The sequence below is a fragment of the Tenrec ecaudatus genome, chromosome Y, assembly GCF_050624435.1.
Source record: "Tenrec ecaudatus isolate mTenEca1 chromosome Y, mTenEca1.hap1, whole genome shotgun sequence".
NCBI lineage: Eukaryota > Metazoa > Chordata > Mammalia > Afrosoricida > Tenrecidae > Tenrec > Tenrec ecaudatus.
The window spans coordinates 7065658-7089560 of record NC_134549.1 but is presented as its reverse complement, the minus strand read 5'-3'; positions in this window follow the sequence as shown (position 1 = coordinate 7089560).

Genomic DNA, 23903 nt, shown 5'->3' with positions numbered 1-23903 from the left:
TATTTCTGAGCTTTGTGTTATTTTCCATTGGTCTGAGTATATCTCCTTGTACCAATACCATGCAGTTTTGACCACTGGGCTGTATAGTATGTGCTAAAATCAGGTAAAGCAAACCCACCCACTGTGTCCTTCTTCTTGAGGAGTTTTGTGGTAATTCTGGGCTTCTTACGTGTCCATATGATGCTGGTAAGCAGTCTTTCCTTTTCTTTGAAGAATAGAGAGGGTAATTGTATCGGGATTGCATTAAACTTATATCGTGCCTTTGACAGAACTGACATCTTAACTATATTGAGTCTTCCATTCCATGAGCTTGGGATATTCTTACAATTGTTGAGGTCGTTCCTGGTTTCTTATAATAGTGTTCTATAGTTTTCCCCATATAGGTCTTTGGATTTTTTAAATTCAGGTATATCCCTAGATATTTCCATTTGTATTTGGATATTTAGAAGGGTAACACCTTTTTGATATCTCTTCTGTGATCTTATCCGATGTGTATAACACTCCGATGGAATTCTCTTTGTTGATCTTGTATCCTGCCTCTCTGCCAAACTCCTCTATTGCTTCCAGTACTCCCCTTGTGGAACTTTTGGGATTTTCCATATATAAAATCATATAATCCGAAAATAAAGATAGTTTCACCTCTTCCTTCCCCAGATCAATTCTTTCTCTTCTTTGCCTTTTGCTGTTAGCTAAAACCTCCAGCACAATATTAAATAAGAGTGGGGACAAGGAGCATTCTTGTCTGGTCCCCTTTTTCAGTGGGATTGTGTTAGTCTTTTCTCCATGGACTAGCACGTTGACTGTTGGTTTTTCATATAGAGCTTGTATTGTCTTGAGGAGCTTTCCTTTCATTCCTATCTTCTCAAGTGTCTTAAACAGGAATTGGTGTTGTATGTTGTCAAACGCTTTTTCTGCATCTATCTATATTATCATGTGGTTCTTATCATTGTTCATGTCAATGTGACGAATAATACTAATGGTCTTTCATAAGTTGAACCATCCTTGCTTCCCTGGTATGAATCCCACTTGGTCATGGTGGATCTTTTTAAAAATATGTTTTTTTATTCTGTTGGCTAATGTTTTGTTAAGGATTTTTGCATCAATGTTCATTAGGGATATTGTTCTGTAGTTCTCGATTCTTGTGGGATCCTTTCCCGGTTTTTGGTATCAGAGTTATACTAGCTTCATAGAAGGAGTTCGGGAATTTACCATCATTTTTCTATGTTCTGGCATTTTGTGTAGGATTAGTGTTAGTTCTTCCCTAATTCTCCAGTGAAGCCATCTGGTCTAGGTGGTTTTGTTGTTGGTAATCCCTTGATAACCTTTTCTATTTTTTCTCTTGCTATGGGTCTGTTGAGATTCTTGAGTCCACTGAGGATAGTCTAGAGAGGGATTGTTTGTCCAAGAATTTGTCCATGTCTCCCAAATTGTTGAATTCATTGGAGTACAGTCCTCCATAGTACTGTGTAACTATCCTTTTGATTTCCTTAGGGTCTGTTGTAATGTCTCCTCTTTCATCCCTTATTCTTGCTATTGAAATTTGTTCCCTCCTTTCTTTGGTTAGTTTGCCAGTGGTCTACCGATTCTGGTTATCCTTTCAAAGAACCAAATTTTAGTAATAATTAACCAACCAATATTAATTTTTCCCATAGTTTTCTTATTTTCCCTCTCCTGAATCTCAGCACTGATTTTAATAAGTTCTTTTCTTTTGCTATTAGTAGGATTGTCCTGCTGACTATGCTTAGTTGTTGTAAACTTTGTGCCAGCATATCAATCATGAGCATCTCATCCTTTCTCTGGTGAGTATGTATTGCTATGAAACTTCTTCTGATGGTTTCCTTTGCTGTGTACCATAAATTTTGGTACGTCGTGTGCTCATTTTCATTGGTTTCTAGAAATTTCCTAATTTGATCTTTGATCTGTGCCAGTATGCCCTCCTTTTGCAGTTGAGAGTTATTTGTCCCCCAATTGTTTGCTCGTGTTTTATTTGTCTTCCTTTTATTGATTCCCAGTCTTATGGCACAGTGGTCAGAGAGAGAGGTCTGTATTACTTCAATGTGCTTAAATTTATGAAGATTTGCCTTATTCCCCAGCATGTGGTCTCTTAGAATATGTGACACATGGACCTGAAAATAATGAGAGTTTTTTTTTTTATTTGTATGAAAAGCTCTGTCAATATCTATCAGGTCAAATTGTCTAATTGTGGTGTTTAGCTCTCTAGCCTCCTTGTTAAGTTTCTTTCCCTGTGACCTATCTTTCTCAGAGAATGTTGTGTTGAAGTCACCCACTATAATTGTCAAACAAGTCTGTGATTTCTTCTTTAATTTTTTGGATTGTTTGTTTGACGTATTCAGCCAGTCTCTCATTTGAGGAATATATGTTTACAATGCTTAGCGGTTTTTCGCCTACCATTCCGTTAAGCACTATATAGTGTCGCTCCTTATCTCTTTTTATGGTTTTCACTTTTAGGTCAATTTTATCCGAGATTAGAATTGCAACACCTACTTTTATTGTATTGCTGTGTGCTTGGTAGGACCTTCTTCAGCCTTTCAGTCTAGGCCTATTTCTGTCTGTAGCCTTGAGATGTGTCTCCTCTAGGCAGCAGATTGATGGGTTGTGTTTTCTAAGCCAGTCTGCTAGTGTCAGTCTTTCAATGCTTGATTCAGGCCATTGTTCTTCAGGGCTATTATCTCCATCTGCGGACTCTGTGTTGTCATCTTACCGCATTTGTGTTGGGAGTTGTTCTACTTTCCTTTCTCATCAGTGTGTAGTGTGTGTGTGTTGTGTGTGTTTGTGTGTGTGTGTGTGAGTGTGTGTGTGTGTGATTCTTGACTTCTTTCCATCCTGATGACAATGCTATCTTGGGGTCTGTGTCCACTTTGTTGCCCTCTTGGTGAGGTTGTTCTATGTGTTGGTGTCTTATTTATGCTTGATGAGTGTTGTTCTTCTGCCCATACTGTGTCAGCAAGGATCTTTTGTAGGGCTGGGTTTCTTCTAACATATTCTTTGAGTTTTTCCTTGTCTGGGAAGACTCTTATTTCTCCATCTACCTTGATCAATAATTTGGCTGGGTAGAGTATTCTTGGGTTTGCGTTGTTTTTGGAACATGTTACTCTACTCTCTTCTTTTTTCCATAGTTTCTGCGGATAGGTCTGAGCATATTATTATACGGGAACCTTTATATCTGATACCTTGTTTTTCCCTAGCTGCTCTCATGATTTTCTCCTTTCCCTAAAAGTGTAGCTATTATGTGCCTTGGTGACTTCTTATTGGGATTCAGTCTTGCTGCTGTTCTTTCAGCCTCCTGAATGGTTGCCTGGCTTTCAATCATTAAGCTGAAGAAGTTTTCCTCTAGCAATTCTCTCACTATTGTTGCCGATGATTCTTTGTTGTGTCTTTTTCCGGTAAGCTAATAATTCTAGTGTTGTTCTACTTCAAAAGCATCAGACATAGCTCTTAGGTTTTTTCAGCTTCTCCTATGATCTTATTAGGTTTTTGTTCACGTTTATGTAAGTCTGCTTGTCTCTCCTCCATGTCACTGATGCGGTTCTCTGATTCCTCCAGTTGATTTTCAAGGCCTGTGTTTCTGCTACTGATTTTTGTTATCTCCTCCCTAAGCTCCGGTATTTCTCTTTGGTGTATGGCCTTTATCTCCTCTATCATTGAATCCTTTTTCTCTATTGTTTCCCGCATATCCTGTATGGATGAAAGCAGCATTCTGAAAATTTCTTTGGCAGGTCAATGTCTGCTTCTTCTACGTATGTTGTCATGCTCAGGACATCTACTGGAATTGCCTTTTGTTTCACCCGTTTTTTTCGTTGAGGTCATTGGGGCTGATGGCTTTTTGCGTTGCATTGTTTTAGAGGAGCCAGATGCCATTTTCCAGGGAGTCGAAGAGCAATTGCTCTCTCTGGGAGGTTTATAGGAATACTTCTTCTAACTGCATACAGCTAATTTTACTATGGGATTAACCTACCTCTTTATCCTCCTGTGGCTTCCCTATAGGGGAGTGCCCCAGAAGGCTAGTGGGTTGCTTTCTTTGCTGTTGCAGAGGTTAGGCAGAGATTCCTGCAACAGCTGGTATTGTTGATGAGTGTTGGCTGTGCTTCCTTATGCTCCCAGGTACACAGGCAGGAATTCCCTGGTGAGAAGTTGGGCAGAGTATCCCCTGGATGGAAAGCGGGTCTTTCCCTAGCCTCGGGTTAGCTACACAGGGTGGTGCTCACCTAACTGGGTGTTGTACAGACATAAATGCCCTAGGGAAAAGGGAGTGTTCTGGAAGTCAGAAGTGGAGTGTGAGAGAACAAGAAAGGGAAGACGGGGAGGAAAAAATAAATAAAAGTAAAACAGGTTAGACTGTGCAGCATTATAGGGAAGAGAGGGAAACAAAAGCAACAATGTAGCTGAGTTTGACTCCTTGCCCTTGTAGCTTCCTGGAGGCAGCATGGCAAGCCACAGCTGAGCTGAGAGAAAGCCGCTGACCAGTTTTTAAAGACGGGGTGGGTAGGGGGACAGAAGGCAGAGATGTAAACAGCAGCAACAATGTAGCTGAACCCCCATCCCTGCCCTTGTAGCGGTCAGGATTTAGGTTTAGTCCCTGCCAAGAGGCCGTGGTGGCAATTTGTGGCTGTGCTATGAAAAAGCCCCTGCTTAGCCTTCCAAAGCTGTGGGGGAACAGGGAGCAGAGACATAAACAGAAGTAACAATGTAGCTGAACCCCGATCACTGGCTGTGGAGCTGGAAGGGTCCTGTCCTTTCCCTGAGGCAGGCAGGGCCAAACTGTGGCTGTTTTGAGACCAAGCCCCGCTACAGCCTCCAAATTGTCCCAGCTCTGGCAGATACAGTTACGGGGCCAAGGTAAGCCCCAGCCGGCTTCCACTGAGGTAAGCCAAAAGCCCCCAGCCCCTCAAAATCCCATGGGTCTGTGCCTACCTATCTTTATGATGCTCCTCCTGTGTTCCAGCTGTGTTGTATTTCCCTCTAAACAACTCTCCTGGGCTGGAATCTGCGGAGTCATTCTGATATGTGTCACTCTCGCCATCTTCCATGAAGTCCCGGTATGTGTCTTTCTTGTGGGTTTTGTTGTCTGTCAGCTAAGTGGTTGCTTGTTTATCTTCAGGTCTTTAAGATTTCAGGTGTTATGTCTTTTGGTAGCTGGGCACTATCAGCTTTCTTCACATTTGCTTGTACACACATTGTCTTCAGCAACTTCAGGTGTTATATCTTTTGGTAGTCAGGCACCATCAACTTTCTTTGCGTCTCTCCTATTTTTTTTTAATAACACAGTGTTCCCTTGTTCTGTGCTCATGAATGCTTCTTGATTCATCCCCCTCTTCACATGAGTTTCCATTCTTCTCAAGGTTATTTATAGGCTTTAGTTTAGTTTTTTGGTGTTTTTTTCAGGATGCATACATTTGAATGTGTTTCTTCAGTCAGGAAAACACAGATAGAGCATTTTGGTACAGATAGGAGACCCTGATGCATGGAATTCAAGATGGATAAAAACTTCAGGGAAAGGATGGAAGCAGTAATTTCCTGTGGGTAGCATGATTGTGAGATGTGGCAGGTGGAGGGGTGAAAGGAGTAACTGATCAACAGACTGGTTGGATATACAGAACCCATTCCATCCCAGAAATGGGGAGAGGGCTGGGGCGTGGTTGAGTAACAGAAAGAGGGGTGCAGGGAGAAAATGGACAGTATAAGACAGTAAATCACAATTTTGATATATTATTGATCAAGTATTCTGAGATTTTTTTTTGGTGGGCAATGTAGGGGAAAAGGAGGAGGTGAACCCAGGGCTCAAGGAGAACGATAATGTTTTGGAGCAGTTCATGCAAACATATGTACAAGTGTGAATTGTTAGTACAATTGTTACACAATTGTTGTGTGAATTGTTAGTACAATTCAATGATGGATAATTATAAGATTTGTAAGAGCCTTCAAAATATTGATTTTAAATGATTTTAAAAATACACATTTTCTCGGGAAATATTTTGCTTTCATTGAAGAGGCAGGTGACATGAGCAATGATATACCTTAATCTATATCAGCTTCTTAATGCAACCTGAAATCCTTGTTGCTCCCTGTCAATGCAGTCTTGGCTCATCTTCAGGAAAAATTCACTTGTATGTGTTATCAATGATTTTGTTTCATTAATTGAGCATTGTGGTTGGGTATTTTTCTTCTCCAATGTGTACAAATGTGGAAGCTTACATGTGAAGTAGTTTATTGTACCAGCCTGCATGATAAACACATGTGGGTTAATTGAATGGCAGAGGGATAAATGGATCACTGAGCCTCACCTTTCTAGTTCGCAGGTCTCATGCTTTCTGATGGTCAGGCCAGGGTGAAGCTGCGTTAGCCAGTTCCCTGCTTTAATTTGAAAGGCTCACTTCCTCACTCTGTAGCTGGTTTCTGGAGGCTCGTTGTCTCAGCCCAATGGTTTGTGATCCACCCTCAGCTCTCTGCTGAGGTCAGGGTAGAAGATGAAGCCCTTCTCAACTTTATGACCAAGCCTAGGGGGAAAAACAATTGATATTGGAATCAGATGTTGTCAGTCCTCTAATAAATATACCTTCCTTCTCTACTCCTTCGCCCAGGTAGAGAAGGTATTTGAACCAAAGAAATGCAAATTTGTTTTCTTCTTTTGACACAACTCGTAGGTGCAGTGTGAAGCCTGCTTAAAATGCCCAAACTTCACATCACCGGTAAGGATGAGCTCCCCTGACAGATGTTGGAAAAGTTTTGAGTCTGGATCAGGTCTCTGGGGCCCTGCTCTTTTGCCTCAGGTGCTTTGACAGGATTCCAACAAAATAGTGAGTGAAAACTTCATGCCTATGACAGACATGTGCCCATATACACCTCCAAAGGATTGCCTGAATGGTTTGGATACTCGTATGTCATCCCTATACCAAAGCAAAGCACTTTTATGAGTAAGGTGTGTGCATATAGAGGGCATAACTGAATGTTTGTGGACAGGAGTCCAGGCCTTATAGAGTAGAAAATCATCCTGGCATGCAACACATTTGTGTGATAACTCACTTTCTGCATTCTCACCCTCTTTTGTAGTCTTCTAGCCCACTACTCGGGCCAAGAGATTCAAGCACACAAAGGATACAGCTTTCATACAGAATCCTTAAATGGCCCAGATGATAGCAATTCTGCAGGCCAGGGGAGTTTCCATGATTTGAAGTAGTGTGCATCTTAGTTGGCTACTCGATGCTGGCTATGACACTCACTGTGTTCCAAAGCAACAGAACGTTCTCCACAAGATCCATAGAGAACTAGGTGCAGGTAGCTGGAGGCCAAGACAGAAATTTGTTTTGGGGCATATGGTTGGAGGTCAGATTAAGGCTTCTGTTGGGTTGGATTCACGTCTTCTTGAGAAGCCCTTCTGTTTAGTTCTTGGATAGCCTCCTGTGTGTGAACCACTAGTCTACACTGTGGTATGCTGTGTCTGTAACCACCTGCTCCTTTTGCACCAGCCCCTGCCAGCGCCCTTTCCTGCCGCTCTATGTCATGTAGCAACAGGAGATCATGTTTGGCATTGTGGAGAGTCTCTTGCTCCTGCTTCACTTAAGATGCTGCTCCCTCTCCCAATGCCCAGAGCCCACAGGTCTCAGGGCTCCAGTACTTGCCTGGTCTGAGGGCCAACTGCTCACCTGCTTGCTCCCAACCAGCTAGTACAAAGGTCGTTCCCCACATGTCTCCTCACTTGCCATGGGCATGTGGCCAAGGCATCGGCCAGAGGAGTCTGTCTGCCCAGCATGGCAACCAGGACGTTCAGGAAGCAGGAAGTGCAGGCCAGGAAAGACTATCCCTGGGCAGTGTAGAGCTTTGGCACCTGCTCCAGGAGAGGATGCCAGGGCCCATCATTGCCACAGTTCAGGCTTCATTCCCACCTTCGTTGGAATCTGGTATGCATTTCTCAGCCAGTACTCCAGAGTGGACCTTCATCACAGGTCTATACAAGCACACCTTAAGCTTTCTCACACATGCAGCTGAAAGGCTCCTTTCCTGGATTGTATACAGGAGAAGTAATTGCACACAGTCTCACTTCTAGGCTGCTCATCGCCTCCTTTCCTTCCTTGGAGCTCCCTGTGTGCTGGGAAGCCATCCCGCTCACACTGTGGCCATCTTCCTGTCAGTCAGCTGCCTCAGCAAACATTGGATTGCATGCCAAGCTCTGGGAAAGGTGGGGCCAGGCCCTTGAAGGGCAGACATGCTTGTTTCTGTGTCCACAAACAGTAAGCCTTACATTTAATGTCTGCTGTATAGGCACACAAGGAGTCTTTTTCAGCAATACTATCCAAACAACCTCAGAGGCAAACCCTATGTTAATATGCTCTCATTTTCTTTCCAGTGTTCTTTTGTCGTTAGGTTATTTTTCCCCTAGATTATTCAATTTGGAAAACTGCTTTGAGTGGTTTAGTTTTCTTAATATGTATTTTGAATTCTCTTCACTGGTGCTTGGGATTGCAAATAATTTCTGCTTGTTAACTTGTATTCTGCAACGTTCAAGAATTCAATTGTTGACAATAATCTTATTGGAGAGACATGGAGATTCTCTCACTATAATATCCTATCAACTTCCTTTAGCCTTACTTTCATTTATTTGTGCAGTTGTACTTGTTTCATCTCTTGATGTTTTCTTACAGTCTTGCTTAGCACTTGCAACACAATGTTAAATATGAGAGGGTTCATCTTTGTCTGGACGGCATTTTCATTTGCATGTTTTCAGCTTTTCCCAAGGAGTATGATATTGTCTGTGGTGTTTGATTCATGGCATTTATTATAAATCAGAATTTTCAGTCTGTTTCTAATTGATTCATTAGGAATGACTGCTGGATGCTGTCAAATGCTTTCTCTGTATCAATTGATAAGCTCTGTGGACTGGATTTCAATAATTGTGTTTTTTTATGATTGAATCCTTGGTATGAATCTCACTTAGACATTACGTATGTTTTTAGGTCTGTTGTTGATTTCTAAAGGGCTACTTTTGTAGAGTTTTTTCTGATCTCATGTTCATGAGTATGTTGATTTGTATTATTTGTGCATTTGCCTCTTTGTGGAGTCTTTGTCTACTTTGGGTATTAGGGTTTATCTAGTTTCCCAAGATGAAGTTGGGGGTGGCCATGCCTTTTTTTTCTGGATAGTTGTGTACAAATGGAGTCCCTGATTGAACTGGGTCTATGTTACACAGCATCTGACATGTAGGGACATACATCCTGGGAAACCTGACACACTAACCAAACCCTGTTTGGCACAAGAACCATTTTTGTTCGTTCGTTTATGTTGTTAATATACAAACAAACAAACAAACAAACCATAAAACTCTCTTTCCCTGTCCCTACCCCCACAGAGCCTGTTACGTGGGCTCACAGTGAGTCTCAATGAATCTCTAGACCTCCTCTTCTTCATGAAACCTCTTCTCAACTTTGGACTCCATTCGGAGTGCGTTTTATATCCTGGGACACTCACATGAAGGCAGATAGTATGGTTTGTGTCAGAATGTAGATTCATTGCACTATTCCCTGAATAGCAGTCTTTCTAGTAGAGCAGGGACAGAAGTGGCAATGAAGAGGGCCATGGCATTAAATGTTCACACGGATGCAGGTTGCACCACAAACTTTTCAACAATACCTGGAGGGAAATCTTACTCTGTGGGCCTGGTAGGCCCAGCCTCAGCTACCCTAGCACTTCTTCAAGAGTAGCCCGATGAATAATTCATTGGGGAACCGCAAAGCAATGTACAGTTACCAGAAGCTGTAGAAAGGTAAATTTTCACCCTGGGACAGTGTGAACCAGGAAGTCCTATAGGACAGTCATGTGCACTGGGTTTCCACAGAGCATCTAGCTTCTGAAGAACTGAGAGTAGACACTTAGAGCAGGTAGCAAGTCATCGAGTTCAGAGTCCTGGATACCATAGTCAGCTAAGTCCAGTTAGACCAGGGTGTTCATTAGAGCAGGAAGGTGTTCATCCTTCAAGTTTTTTTGACATACACCACTCAAATTGAGGGACCTTAGGTGAATGATACACGGAGACAAGTATGTCCAATCATGGCCAACAAGTGTGCAATGACTGATCATAGAGTTTCCAAGAGCTTTTGTAAGCATCAGAGCAGCTGTGGGAGAGTAATGGAAAAATTTGGTAGAGTTCAGTAAGAGTTGTTTGGATCTGATTCACGCTAAGGAGTTAAACAAGTCGCTTGTCCGCAAGGTACTCACATACATTCCCAGGGACTATGAAATACGTTTTGCATACTGAGGGAAAGAGTGTATGCAGATGAAACCTCTGAGCCAGATACAGAACAAACAGTAGAGGCTTTGCAGGTCCCAGTCATCCCACACTCTCACCTCCTGAACAGAGGTCAGCTGCCCTACATTCAGGATTGATCTCCTCAATAATGGGAAGTTAGGGTAGTCCTCTTTGGCAGGTAAATAATCTGCTGTCAAATCAAGTGAAGGGGTAGAGTCTAGCCTGTCAATCGGTTTGCACCTGGATGACCTCATTTGCAGGGGCAGCAGAGATAAACACTGGAGGCCAGATCAAATATCTCTGCATTATCTTTCCTTGTATTGAGACTCTCAGAGAGTTGGTGGAGACCTGTTGAGGACCATGCCGGCTTTGAGATGGACCCACTGCCACAGGATCCACAATACTTTATAGCCACCACTCTATGACCCTCCTGCATTTGGCAGCATTACATGGGCTGAGTGAGTCTAAAGAGGAATTTATGGATTAGCATCCGACATATGGGCTAACGTCAAAATTATGGACGTGATTTGGACTGGGTTGAGTTGAGTTCTCAAAATGAAACCACTCTTTTATGTAGTGTTCTTTCTTCTACACATACGAGTGTCAAATAATTTGTTCCCTTGACATCCTGGACTAGTACCAGGAGTTGAGAATGAGAGAAACATTAATACTTTAAGCTGCATCCGGCTTCCAAAAGCACAGGAATGGCCGGTACTGTCACCACTTAGCCTTTCAATGAGGAAGGTGAGCAATTCAACTGGGATGGTTTCCTTAAAGCTCAAGTCTCTGAGCACCTCCATGGAGGCCAAGGGCTGAGGCACCACCCATGCTCTGGAATCCTTCCCATTCTGAGTATTAATTATTTCCTGTGTGGACACTGGATTCTCTGAGGTAGTCACAGAGGCAATGGATGGGGTTCCAAACAACACATTGCAGAAGTTGGTGTCAGTGTTCAGACCTTAATACAGCACTTCCTGTTAGCATGGTCTGGGATAAGCATCCTGGGCAGGTGTGATATTAAGACATTCAAGTACAACTTTTAAGTTGTCCTGGTGAGAATGCTAAAACTTTATGCTCTCCCCTAGCGGTAAGTTGGATAAAGGGCCATGAACCCACCATGGATTTCACTCTCTCTTTCTGTATCTCCCTACAAAGGTGCTATGACCAAGGTTGGGAAGAGATCTGTAGTTATTCACTCCAAAGAAACAAAGGCTGAGATTTGATTTTGCAACACACTGTTGGTGGTGAGATCTAGGAGCCTGCATGGGTTTGTTCTGCTCATAATGATCAATCTGCTCCCCTGGCTTATTTATGGTAACATGGGTCTACTCAGATTTCTGGGATAGCCAATCTATGGACACCAGCCCTCCAACCTCTGTGTTCACCCCGCACTTTGGTCCTAAGAACCATTCATAGAATTTTTACATTATTTCATTTATCCACTCACAATTGTAGACACTGGCAAGTTTCAGACTATAGTCAGGACTGTGCCCCCAACTGAAGTTATTCCAGTGGCTGGTGAAACCATGATGGCTAGGTCAGATGTCAGACTGCTTGTGCACAGATTCTCTTAATGAATTGGATATCAATAGGAAATAAACCAGCTTCTTGTTACCAGTCTGACGAACTACAGTTAAGATGAAGAGGGAGCATCCTCACAGATCTGACAAGAATTTTCACAGCTTTCAGGGAGAGAAAACCACAGTCACTGGGAAAATACCTCTCCCTCATTGGAGGCTGATCACAAATCTCTTCATGGAAGTGTTTCCAACGTATGACTTCATCATCTAGTCTGCCATCGTCATACTTTCCAAGTCCCTGAGAATCCTGGGCCAGCCAACCTTGAGACACAATCTCAACCATCACACTTTCCACTGTGACACCAAACACAATTACTTCACGTACATAGATGATGTACAACAATGAGGCAATACATAAAGCAACTGGGGATTGAAATCACATATGGTCCAGGAACACCACTTTAAGGCTCAGATCCCAAAGAAATGAGAGACAATGCGAATGGATGTATGCTCTGCCAAAGTCACAGCCTGATTGTTCACAATAGCCAGAAGCTTGAGATAAAGGCAAATGCCAAACACTGAAGGATGGATAAAGACACTATGGTGTCTACACAGAATAGTATACACTGCTGCCCTGAGGAGGGAGTTATTAGGGGGGTGGTGTAGAATAACAGGAATGGTGATAACTTTGACATACAGCACGACATGAAGCTCCTGGAACCCATTTTGATGAGTGAAGTCAGTCAATCAGAAAAGCACAGATATTGTATGATTCATTTCTTATCAGGATAAGCATCAATTAAACAACACATAGAGATAAACATCCAAACAAGTACGTAGAAAATCTGCCTATAGGCCATGAAATATACATCCCCATACTCATACACACTTGGTAAGAACCACCTGTAAAGAGACGTCACAATGGTTGGGGTCACTCATTAAGGATTTTCAGTCTCCTCCTGACATCTTAAAGGATACACTTGGTTGTGTCACTAGAAAGTGCTGGATTTAAGGTAAATGCTATAGCCAACCTCTGGAATGTGTGGACTGTAACCCAGTGCAGTGCTTCTGTGACCTCATCATAGGAGCCAGAGGTCACCCAGCCCAGGACTCACTGAAAAAGAGCACAAATCCAAGTCAGTTGATGAGTATGAGCTCTTGACCCTTGTGAATTGCTCTCAAGAAGTCCCAGGTGAAATTGATCACCTTCCTCACTGAAAGTGTCAAGCAGAATAAGGCTCTGCCTCAGCTGTGCTGTCCCAAGCTGGAGTTTATTTATGATGTGCCAATAGGCATCCCTTTCTTGAGGGGATCCTGAAAATGGTGCAGCTGGACCGTGTCCAGGAGCTCAAGGTGGAAGGCAGTTGGGAACTGCACAACCTCAACTGGTTTACTCCTTACCTGCCCCACTTCATAAACCTGTAATCATTCTTTCACCATGAATTCACCATATATTGCACGGATATAGGGGATGAAGATTACCATGAGGTGTAGAAGATACTTACCTAAATCACCTCTCACCTCATCAGTCTGCATCATATCATATACTCTTCATACTGGCCCAATAAACACCTCCACCAGCTTCTAAGATGTTTTTAGAGCCTCCATATAAGTAATTGCATGCTATTAGTCCTTGACATGATACCTGTACTTTTGTCCCTGCTCCAGCTACTTAAGGTCTCTGGATTTGAGTGGGAGAAACAGGGATGGCTCTCATTATGAATTCCTACCTGCTCTGTTGAACACTCTGAGCCACCTTGGTTAACCTGTACTTTATATGTGTGTGTGTGTGTGTGTGTGTAAATATGTATATGTGTGTATATATGTATACATACACACACACACACTTTTATTGGGGGCTCTTACATCTCTTATCATAATCCATGCATTCACCCAGATGGTAAAGCACATTTGCTGACATAATCATTTTCAAAGCATTCTCTTCACACTTCAGGGCCTGATATCAGCTCCTGTTTTCTTCCCCCTCCCTCCCCTGCCCAGTCTCCCTCACAAACCCTTGATAATTTATAGACCATTATTTTCACATCTTACATCATCCTCCATCACCCCTCACCCACTTTTCCATTATTTGTCCCCTCAGGGAGGGTGTTATGGATTGATCCGTGTGATAAATTTCCCCTTTCTCTCCTCAACTTCCTCTAATCCTCTTTGTATCTCGCTCTCACCATTGGCCGTGCGTGGTTTGTCTATCCGGGATTCCCTGTGTTGTGGGCTCTTATTTGTAGCAGTGTGTATGTTCTGGCCTAATCTAATTTGTAAAATATAATTGAGGTCATGATAGTTGGGGAAAGGAAGCACCAAATAACGAGACGAAAGTTGTGTGTTTCATTGGTGCTATATTGCACACGGACTGGTTCATTTCTTCCCAGTTACCCTTCGTTGAGGGGATGTCCAATTGTCTACAGTTGGACATTAAGTCTCCACTCCATGCCTCACCTTAACATCCACCACCCACCGTGTCCTATTCACATTGGGTATGAGTTTTGTTCTGGGTCTTAGGTGTTTGATACTTCATCCTGTGGAAACCTCATGATCACAGAGGCTGGTGTGCTTCTTTCATGTGGACATTGATGATTCTGAACTAGATGGCCACTTGTTTATCGCCAGACTTTTAAGACCCCAGATTGTATATCTTTTGATATCCTGGCACCTTCAGCTTTCTTCACCACATTTGCTTATGCACACATTTTGTTTTCAAACATGTCGGGAAGGTGAGGATCACAAAATGCTGGATCATTTGAACAAGGTGTTCTTGTGTTGAGGGAGTGCTTGAGTCGAGGCCCTATGTCCTGTGTACAAATTTCTATACCCCTCTCATTCCATTTCTATTTACATATGGACACGTCTACATTTGTACCTCTATAAAAGTCCTTTTCCTCCTGGTTCTTCCCTCTATTTCCTTTTACTTTCCTCTTGTCCCACCATCATGTTCAGTCTTCATTAAGGTTTAGTATTTCCTTGCGGCTCAATTGCCCTCGATTAAGACCCACTAGGCATCCTACACCATTGATTTTTAGTTCCCTGGTTGTTCCCTAGTCCCTTGTCTTCTTGGTTCTCCCTCCCTTTCTCCCACCTCCACCTTTCCCCTATCCCCTGAGAATCATTGGTCCCATTCTTTTCATATCTTAATTATTTATCCCACCTATCTTACCAATATATAGGCAGATACATTAATAAGTGCAAAAAGCATGCAAAGCCAAAAAAAAAAAACAACAAAGGAATTTGAGACCATCAACAACAAACAGAAAACATCAACAACAATGGAAAGAAAGTCACTGACAAAAATGGAAAAGCTGATAAAGAGTACAAGGTCTGCTTGTTGGCCTTTATGAGTGTTTTCCAGTAGAGCCTGATGTGATGCCACACTCTGTCTCCAAAGTTTAGGTTTGATATTTGCTGGGGATTTCATCATGTTGCTTCTCTTGATGCTCTGTTGCATACCCTTAGTGTTTTGCTCCAGGGTGATGGGGTCAGGTCATGCACGATGTGCACACTGTGCCTCAAGTGTTGTCCCTTGCAGCACTATGGCTTAGTGAGAGATGTCCTGTCCTGTGGTGGGGCTTGACCTATGGTCCTCTCTTTGGGTTATCTGCTCTGAGCAGAATATCAGCCTCTGTGCTTGGTGGTCCAAGTTGGCCTCCCTTCACTCTCCATCCATATTGATTTCTCCTGTGTGCTCTAATCAGATGTGTGCCTCTCCCCAAAGCGTAGCTCAAAGACTGTCCTCTCGAGTTCATTCTGGAAGTGCGGGAGGGGTGTCCACATAGTTGGGATTGGAGCTGGCCTTGATCTCTCTATTGGTTAATTTATACAAGCTGGTATATTGCATTCATTTTTTGGTGCATCCTGTTGAAGCCTTATCTCCCTCTCCCTGTCCTGTAGAGATGGAAACAATACCCTCCCCTTAGGTGGGTTAGTGCCATGCTCCCCCTCTACCCATGTCTTCTCTCTCTCTCTCTCTCTCTCTCTCTCTCTCTCTCTCTGTATGTGACTGTCTCTCCTTATATCCCCCATCTATTTAGTTGGCTGCAGTATGATCCCTGGATTGGGTTTGACCCTGCCATAAATGCAGGACCTGACCCCCGGATGTATGCATATTGGTTTTTGCCTCCATCCCCCCTTTATAAAGCTTACCTCATTGGACTTAGGCTGGGTGAAGAGTATTTAGCTCTGTGGAAACTCAGTGTCGATGGCTGCCCATAGTTAACATATTTTACATGGTTTACATAGTCTCAAGGTGCACATTTATCTTCTAGAGCCTCATGTCCCTCCAAATTACCATGTGGGAGTCCAAGGTAGTCTGCACTGGGATATCATAGATGAGCTAATGGAGAAGCTGAGGCTGACCTTGTAGCCCAAAAAGCCCTTGAGTATGCTTTGACTACATGTACTGTCACGCAATGTGCCATGCAAGCTGCATCTTTGTGGAAAACTAATGCCCTAACCCTCTCTTTTGCTATATGTTCTCGATTGTAATTTCTGCCGGTCGATCTCAATGCCAGATTTTAAAGCGTAGTGCCTCCTAGATTTAGTGATGTTTCTATTGAGTTGTCCAGGATTGGTTCATGGTTGTTAGGTTTCAGAAGGAAGTTGGAAGTGTTGGTCAGAGGATACTCCTAATGTGAGCAGCTTGACTGAAGTCAACCCTTGATTGTTTCACTTCCAACCTCTACAAATGATGGAAAGGGAGATAAGCCAGCATTCAGTGGCAATGCTTACCTCCATCGAGAAACATCAGCCAGGAGCAAAATATATCCCTTCAAACCATGGCCTCTCCCCTGGACACATGCAGGAATTGAGCATGTGAACTCCAAGACACATGGTCATCTGCTAGATCTGCAGACACCCTGAAGTTAAACTCTGATAAGGAGCTTCTCCCACCTCCTTCCATCCAAGAGAGAAAACCACTGCCTTCAACTATGATCTACATTTCTGTTTTCTATCACTTGCAAATAGGACAAGAAACGTCTGTTTTCAAAGCTATCCACTCATGGTATTCCTTTCTCCCGTAGCAAGACCGCAACACTTAAGAAAGTCATCATTTGTTGTTGGGGTTACATGCGAACCAAGGCCCATGGACAAGCACATGTGGGACCTAGGCCACATGGATGCCAGGACACAAGAAGATCTTGGAGTGCAGCTGCCTGGGGTACTGGGTGACCAATGATTGAGCACCTTGTCCAGATGGTCACACAGGAAGGCAAATGTGCACAGGGGGAGATCCTGATGAAGAGGAACTGACAGGTGAACTGGAACAGGAGATTCCCATCCCATGATTCCTCCAGAACCAGCAGGAATGAGGGTTGATTCCATAGAAATGGGACTGTGCATGGGGGCAATCTGGCCCATCAGGCGCAACTAGTGGAGGCTTAGAAGTTCCTAGTCACAATGCACTTCCAACTGGGCACAGAGGCTAACACTGACTGTCAGGATCTGCTCAACAATGAGGATTTCTAAGTACAAAGGGAGTGGATTCCCAGAGATAACTGATGCAAAAGCATAGTGGACTAGGGGATTTCAGAAGTAAACAATGAAGGCAGGAATGGGGAAGGGAGCACTAGAATTGACTGTGATTACACAACTCATTTTAAATATGCTCTGTTGACTAATGGTATGTGGGGAATATTCTACAATTGATTGTGCCATAGGTTGTATAGTCCTTGCTATGATTCAACCATTCAATATGGTCGTGTGGATTAGGTGACAATAAAAATGTTTAAAAAAAGAGAAGCTGAGAAGTTCTGTTAGAACAACCAAGAGCTCCACAACTCGGTGTCTTGACCCTCTCAATGAAGATGGGGAGAAATTCATCTCAGATAGGTTCCCCAAGCCACAGGTGTCAAGGGCAGATGCTTCTTCCATGCCCTGCAATGGTCTCTTTCTGAGCCTGAGACCTGGGGTGGGCCAGCCTCTGGCTCTTCAGATAAGAATAACAGAGACATTGGATTGGGTTCCAGAATCCACATTCCAAGTCTTGTCAGTGCTCAGATATCAATCTGAGAAATACTTTCAGTTTGCATCTCATGGACACCAAGGATGACAAGCCCATCTAATGCAGATGTTCAGATATCCTGGAGTTACAAGAGCTTCATCAGAGACGCCAGTGATAGCCAGAGGAAGGAACAACTTCCCATCATTGCCTTCATATCCCTGCTGTGTCTACAAGCAAAAAGTGCCAAGAAGAATGATGAAAATCCTTGTGTGGGCAGCCATCCAAGAGAGGCAATGGATGAGGCCCCAACACAGAGCATGGCATTGTCTTTACTCGGTGGACACCATTATTCCAGGACTGTGTCTGAAGGATCTGGTTTTAGAAATGCCACTGAAGGAATTAGACTTAACCTAAAACATACCGATGGCATAATAAAGAAATAGAAATACTACTTTTAAGTTAGAGTGGAAAAGCCAAAGATGAGAAGAAGCAGCTGAGCACTACCTCAAGGTCATGGATGTGGAAGTCACTGACCACCATTTGCCATCTCTTGTTTCAATGTTGCCCAATAATTAGCTTACATAGACTACTCATATATGTTACTTTCATTACTGTGTTTACATGTCTTCCTTCTCCATAAATAGCTTTGCCTTTCTGAATCAGTATTGTTGAAATATTTGACTTATTCCTAAACCTCATGGTTTTACTTGGATAATTAATTTTCAAGTAATGTGGGAGAATAGGAGGATGAGTTCAGTTTAGGAGAATGCCCATGATGTTGGTTGGGTTTGGGGCAAGTTCAAGTCTCCTGTTAACATCTGTGTTTTGACATTTTGGACTACGAGGGGAAGAGGCAAGAGGCACAAGTCCATATCTAGCCTCACTGCCTGCTATACTTTGAAAAGTCCAAGCAGCTTCAGTGCAGCCTTCTGGAAATTCCCTAAGTATTTATCTCAACAGTGGGTTAAAGGCCTTTGAACCCTCCCTGAATCCTGTGACAAATGAATGCCTTATCACATTAATAAACTATTGAGGAGCATAATAAAATTCCAAATTATATTCTTAAAAAAACTAAAAAGCAAACCCAAGCCTTATAGTTAATTTAACTCACATAAACCTTATAGGACAGACAAGACCTACACCCACACCTTCCCTCCCCACCCCCACCTCCACCCCATATCACAGAGCTTCCCAGGACCTATACCTTTATGAGAGTAGACAAACCCATATTTCAATGGTGGATAAAATTGTGGGTTTCAAATATCAACCATCTAGATAACAGTCCAACACTTAAGTCTTTTAACCTTTATGGTGCCAAAATGTGCATCATTACAACACTGCCAAATTGCTGGAAATCTTGGCCTTCCAAGTAGACAAAAATGCACAAGAGAAGACATGACAAAGAGAAGCTGCAAAGACAGTGTGTGCACAAAGATAGAGGGAGTGCCCAGCTCCCAACTCTATATCCTGTGTATGCTGAGTAGAAGAACCAACTCAACTCTGCTTTCTAAGGTCATAAATCTTGTCTGGAGAAGATCAACTTGTCCTCTGTGGAGCACCTGATGGGGGTTGTCCATAGAGCTCATGTTTATCTGTCCAGAACTTTCTTCACAATACCACTTGGGATAAGGTATTACTCAAAAGGGCTCCCCAAATGATTAATTCACATATGTCTTGACATCCATGTCCCACTAATTTCAGAAGGTTCCCAGGTCAGGTTCCTTGGTTTCCAAGGACAAGTCTGAAGCTCCCTGCCCTCCTTAAGAGACTCAGCATCCTCTGTCTTCTGGACTCTCTTTCTTTCCATGTCATGTAGAAGAGAGATATCTAACATGCAAGGGTTGACATGACAATGTCAAATACATCCTACAATCTTCACCTTTAAGTGGCCACTTTATCACAAAAGATAAACTAATCCTCATGAATCTAAGCCCACACTATCCCATATGTATAGGCAACATGTCTTACAAATATAGTAGATATCTAGAAATAGAGGTAGAGTAGAAAGCTGATGGTGCCCGGCTATCAAAAGAGATAGTGACTGGGGTCTTAAAGGCTTGAAGATAAACAAGCGGCCATCTAGCTCAGAAGCAACAAAGTCCACATAGAAGAACACACCAGCCTGTGTGAGCGAGGGGTCCCAAAGGGATCAGTTACCAGGCATCAAAGAACAAAAAATCATATCATTGACTGCACACCTCCATGATAGGATCGCTGAAGACAAATGGGTGCATAAGCAAATGTGGTGAAGAAAGCTGATGGTGCCCGGCTATCAAAAGAGATAGTGTCTGGGGTCTTAAAGGCTTGAACGTGAACAAGCGGCCATCTAGCTCAGAAGCAAAAAAGCCCACATGGAAGAAGCACACCGGCCAGTGTGATCACAAGGTGCCAAGGGACCATGTATAAGGCTTCATGCAAAAAAAAGATATAAGTGTGTGTATGTATGTGTATATATGTGTATATGTATATATATACCATATTAAATGAAGGGGGAAGTGCAGAGTGGAGACCCAAGGCCCAAGTGTCAGCCAATGGAGATCCCCTCATAGAGGGGTTTAGGAGAGGAGATGGGTTAATTAGGGTGTGAGGTTGTACCGATGAAGAACACAGCTTTCCCCCAGATCCTGGATGCTTTCTCCCCACAACTACCATGATCCGAATTCTACCTTGCAGGGCTGGATAGGACAGAGGCTGTACACTGGTACATATGAGGGCTGGAGGTACAGGGAATCCAGGGTGGATGAAACCTTCAGGACCAAGGGTGTGAGGAACGATGCTGGGAGAGTGGAGGGTGAGTGGGTTGGAAAGGGGGAACTGATTACAGGGATCCACATGTGACCTCTTCCCTGGGAGAGGGACAGCAGAGAAGGGGGGAAGGGAGACTCCAGATAGGGAAAAAGATATAACAAAATAAAGATGTATAAATTATCAAGGGCACATGTCGGGGGCGGGGGGAAAAGAGGACCTGATGCAATGGGCTTAAGTGGAGTGCAAATGCCTTGAGAATGATTGGGGCAGTGAATGTATGGATGTGCTTTATACAATTGATGTATGTATATGTAGGGATGGTGATAAGAGTTGTATGAGTCCCTAATAAAATGTAAAAAAAGAAAAGTGGAGAAAAAAATGAGTAGGGCAAAGACTGTACAGATGTGCTTTATACAATTGATGTATGTATATGTATGAAGTGTGATAAGAATTGTATGAGCCCCAATAAATTGTTATAAAAAAAAAGAAATCAGTCGGACAGCCATTGGCTGCAGAAGCCCAGCCTTGAAAGTCAAGTCTGAGGAAAGACCTGCAGAAACACATTAAGCTACTGCATTTAGAGGAACATGGAGGGAGATTTCTGGGCAAAGACCCAAGGACGGAATTAGGGACAGAAGAGCACTGGTAATGCCTATGAGATTTATTGAATCATTTGCGCTGCACAGTGAAGAATGCACCTGGAAGCAGCACACTCTGTCACACTGGTGAGTTTGCATTTGGAGAGTGGAAAGGTTCAAGTGTCCATTCCTCAAAGTGGTAAGTGCAGCTTGTGGATAGCGTGCCAAGCCAAGCTCCAGCCTCGCCTGTGTTGACCAGTGGGGAAGCATAAGAAGGAGATAAATAAGAGGCCCGGATGTCCAGAGCTGGTTAGATAGTATCCTTGGAAGCTCAGAGGACCACCCCAAACTCACTGATCTCCAATGATTCCACTTGATGGCGATTTCCCAGGACAACACAGATTGGCCTCTGTGGATTTCAGACACTGTGAAACCCTTGCGGGGGATACATTTTAAACTTGTCCTCCAGCTCAGTCACTGCTCTTTTGGAACTCCATAAGGTTAGGTGTGTCATGAAATGCACAACGACCAGGGTTCTGACCCTATAATGTAAAAGATGAAGTTGGGGGACATAAATGAAAGAAGAAGGGAAGCCGGAGAGAAAAACGTGATTGACAGAAGAGCGAGAAAGAGAGACAAACAGAGAGAGAGAGAGAGAGAGAGAGAGAGAGAGAGAGAGAGACTGAAATATACATGGAGAAATAAAAGGGATGAAAATAGCCATCATTTTCATTCTTTTTCTCCGGAACTCACACAGCCTAGCATTTTTCAGCAGGATGAACAGGCAAGGAAATTGCTCACTGGTGTGACAGGAGACCTTGGTGCATCCTGAGCCTTCTATTTCGTTTAAGGTATCCCAGGTTGCTCCAACTCCAGAATTATTGGTGGGTCTGACTCGTCCACACGATGGGTCTTGTTCGTCAGGTTTATGATTGTATCGAAACCTACTATTTGTATTGCTATCGATGGCAGGTTAGTCTCTACACTGTTGGTTTCATCCCAAGATCACAGAGACCCTTGAACAGAGTCACCGTCCATGCAGGTAAAGTCCGCTGATATCATAATGGGGCAGAGCTACGCACCATACATCCGGGGACAGATTAATCAGAGTCATCTTTCACGCAAGGATAGTCCTCTGATGTCACAAAGGGGAGGTACTGCTCACGTCTTATCCGGGGACAGACTGACCAGAATCGACTTTCATGCAGTTACAGTTCTCTTACAACATAATGGGGCGATCTGAAAGCCGGACATCCTGGGCATACTTCTCTGAGACCAATTTCACGCAGGGACAGGTCCCTTCCATGTCCCGGTGAGGGCCCTTCGGGTCAACGGGTGTCATCCCAACTGCATACACCTCAGAACTCCCAGATCCCATCATACTCTTGGCCTGAATACTCTTACTCTGAGCAGTCGCCTGAATGCGAACGATAGTTCTGGGCACTTTTGTGGGGCTCGGCTCTCCGGGGTCTCCCACACAAGTCATCGGTTCTTCACAGAACCTGCTGCTGTCTCCTTGCAGTGAGACAACAGGCTGTGGTGAAGGTGCAGGCCTAGGGCTGGGTGGGGAGAGGGTAAGGGCCAAAAGCGATTTCCAGGGCAGTTTCCCTCCCCCGAACCTTCGGCCACCATAAGCTCCCTGAGGTAGTCCTACAGAAAGCGGACTGCGAAGTCGGCCATGACCGCCATCAAAGGTTATTGCATGGGCGCTGGGACTTCAAGAGATCTACATGAAGGGGGCACGGCCTTATAGGCCCTTGCTGGTCAGAGAGCTCATGGGTCAGGAGGCTCCTTTGAGCCTTGGTAACATGTGCCTACTCTCCAAATGGTGGTCATTGCCATCAGGGGACCCCAACACTGGCCAGGAGAGGGCAGGCGCAGAGTAAAGAGAGGATGACCCCCGTTCTCGCCCGGCCCAATTCGGCAGGCCCACCCATCACTCTCTGGGCCATAGCGTGCAATCTCCTAATGCTGTGCCAGGACTCTAGGAATCCCGTCGGTAGGGAGTCTTGTACGCATGGCCACAGCTGACGTACCCATGTACCCCACTCAGTGCCAGCTCCGGGATTCCTTGGGGAATCCATACTCTAGGGCTGTAGCCCTCCGGCGCCTCTCTTTTCCACCTGCTTCTGCTTGCACGCTTGTCAACCACAGCGAATCTGGCGCTTGGCTTGGCACACTATCCACAAGCTGCACTTACCACTTGGAGGAAGTGACAACACAACCTTTCCGCCTCCTTCATGCAAACTCACCTGGGTGAGAGAGTGTGCTGCTTCAGGGTTCATTCTTCTCGGTGCCAAACAAATTATTCAAGAAAATTCATAGGCATTCCCAGTGCTCTTCTGTCCCAGGTTCAGGCATTGTGTCTGTGCCCAGAAAGCTCCCTCTGCACGCCTCAGAAAGCAATAGCCTAATGTGTTTCTGCAGGTCTTTCTCCAGACTGGATTTTCAAGGCTGGACTTCTGCAGCCAATGGCTGACCGACCGAAATGTTGAGTGTGCACCTTGTCCCCATTTGGCAAGCCCAATGCAGACTCACTCCCCGCCAGCATGGTCCCATTCCCAAAGGACCCTTTGTTGACTGGGGACTTGAGATTCCCAACTCACTCGAGGTTCCTACCACTGGCCTAGTGGCGTACCAAGGGCTTTTTATACACCTACTTTGCCTCTTGCATGAGAAAGGAAGTTGCTAACCAATTAGCAGCCAGTGCCTGTTGGAATATATCAATCAACTTGGGAACATAGAATCAACAGTATAGACAACATCCTGGAAGCCTAAGGAGGAAACACTCAAACACTGCCAGGCTTGCATGATTTCGTCGGACACCAAACTGAGCAATGTTATCC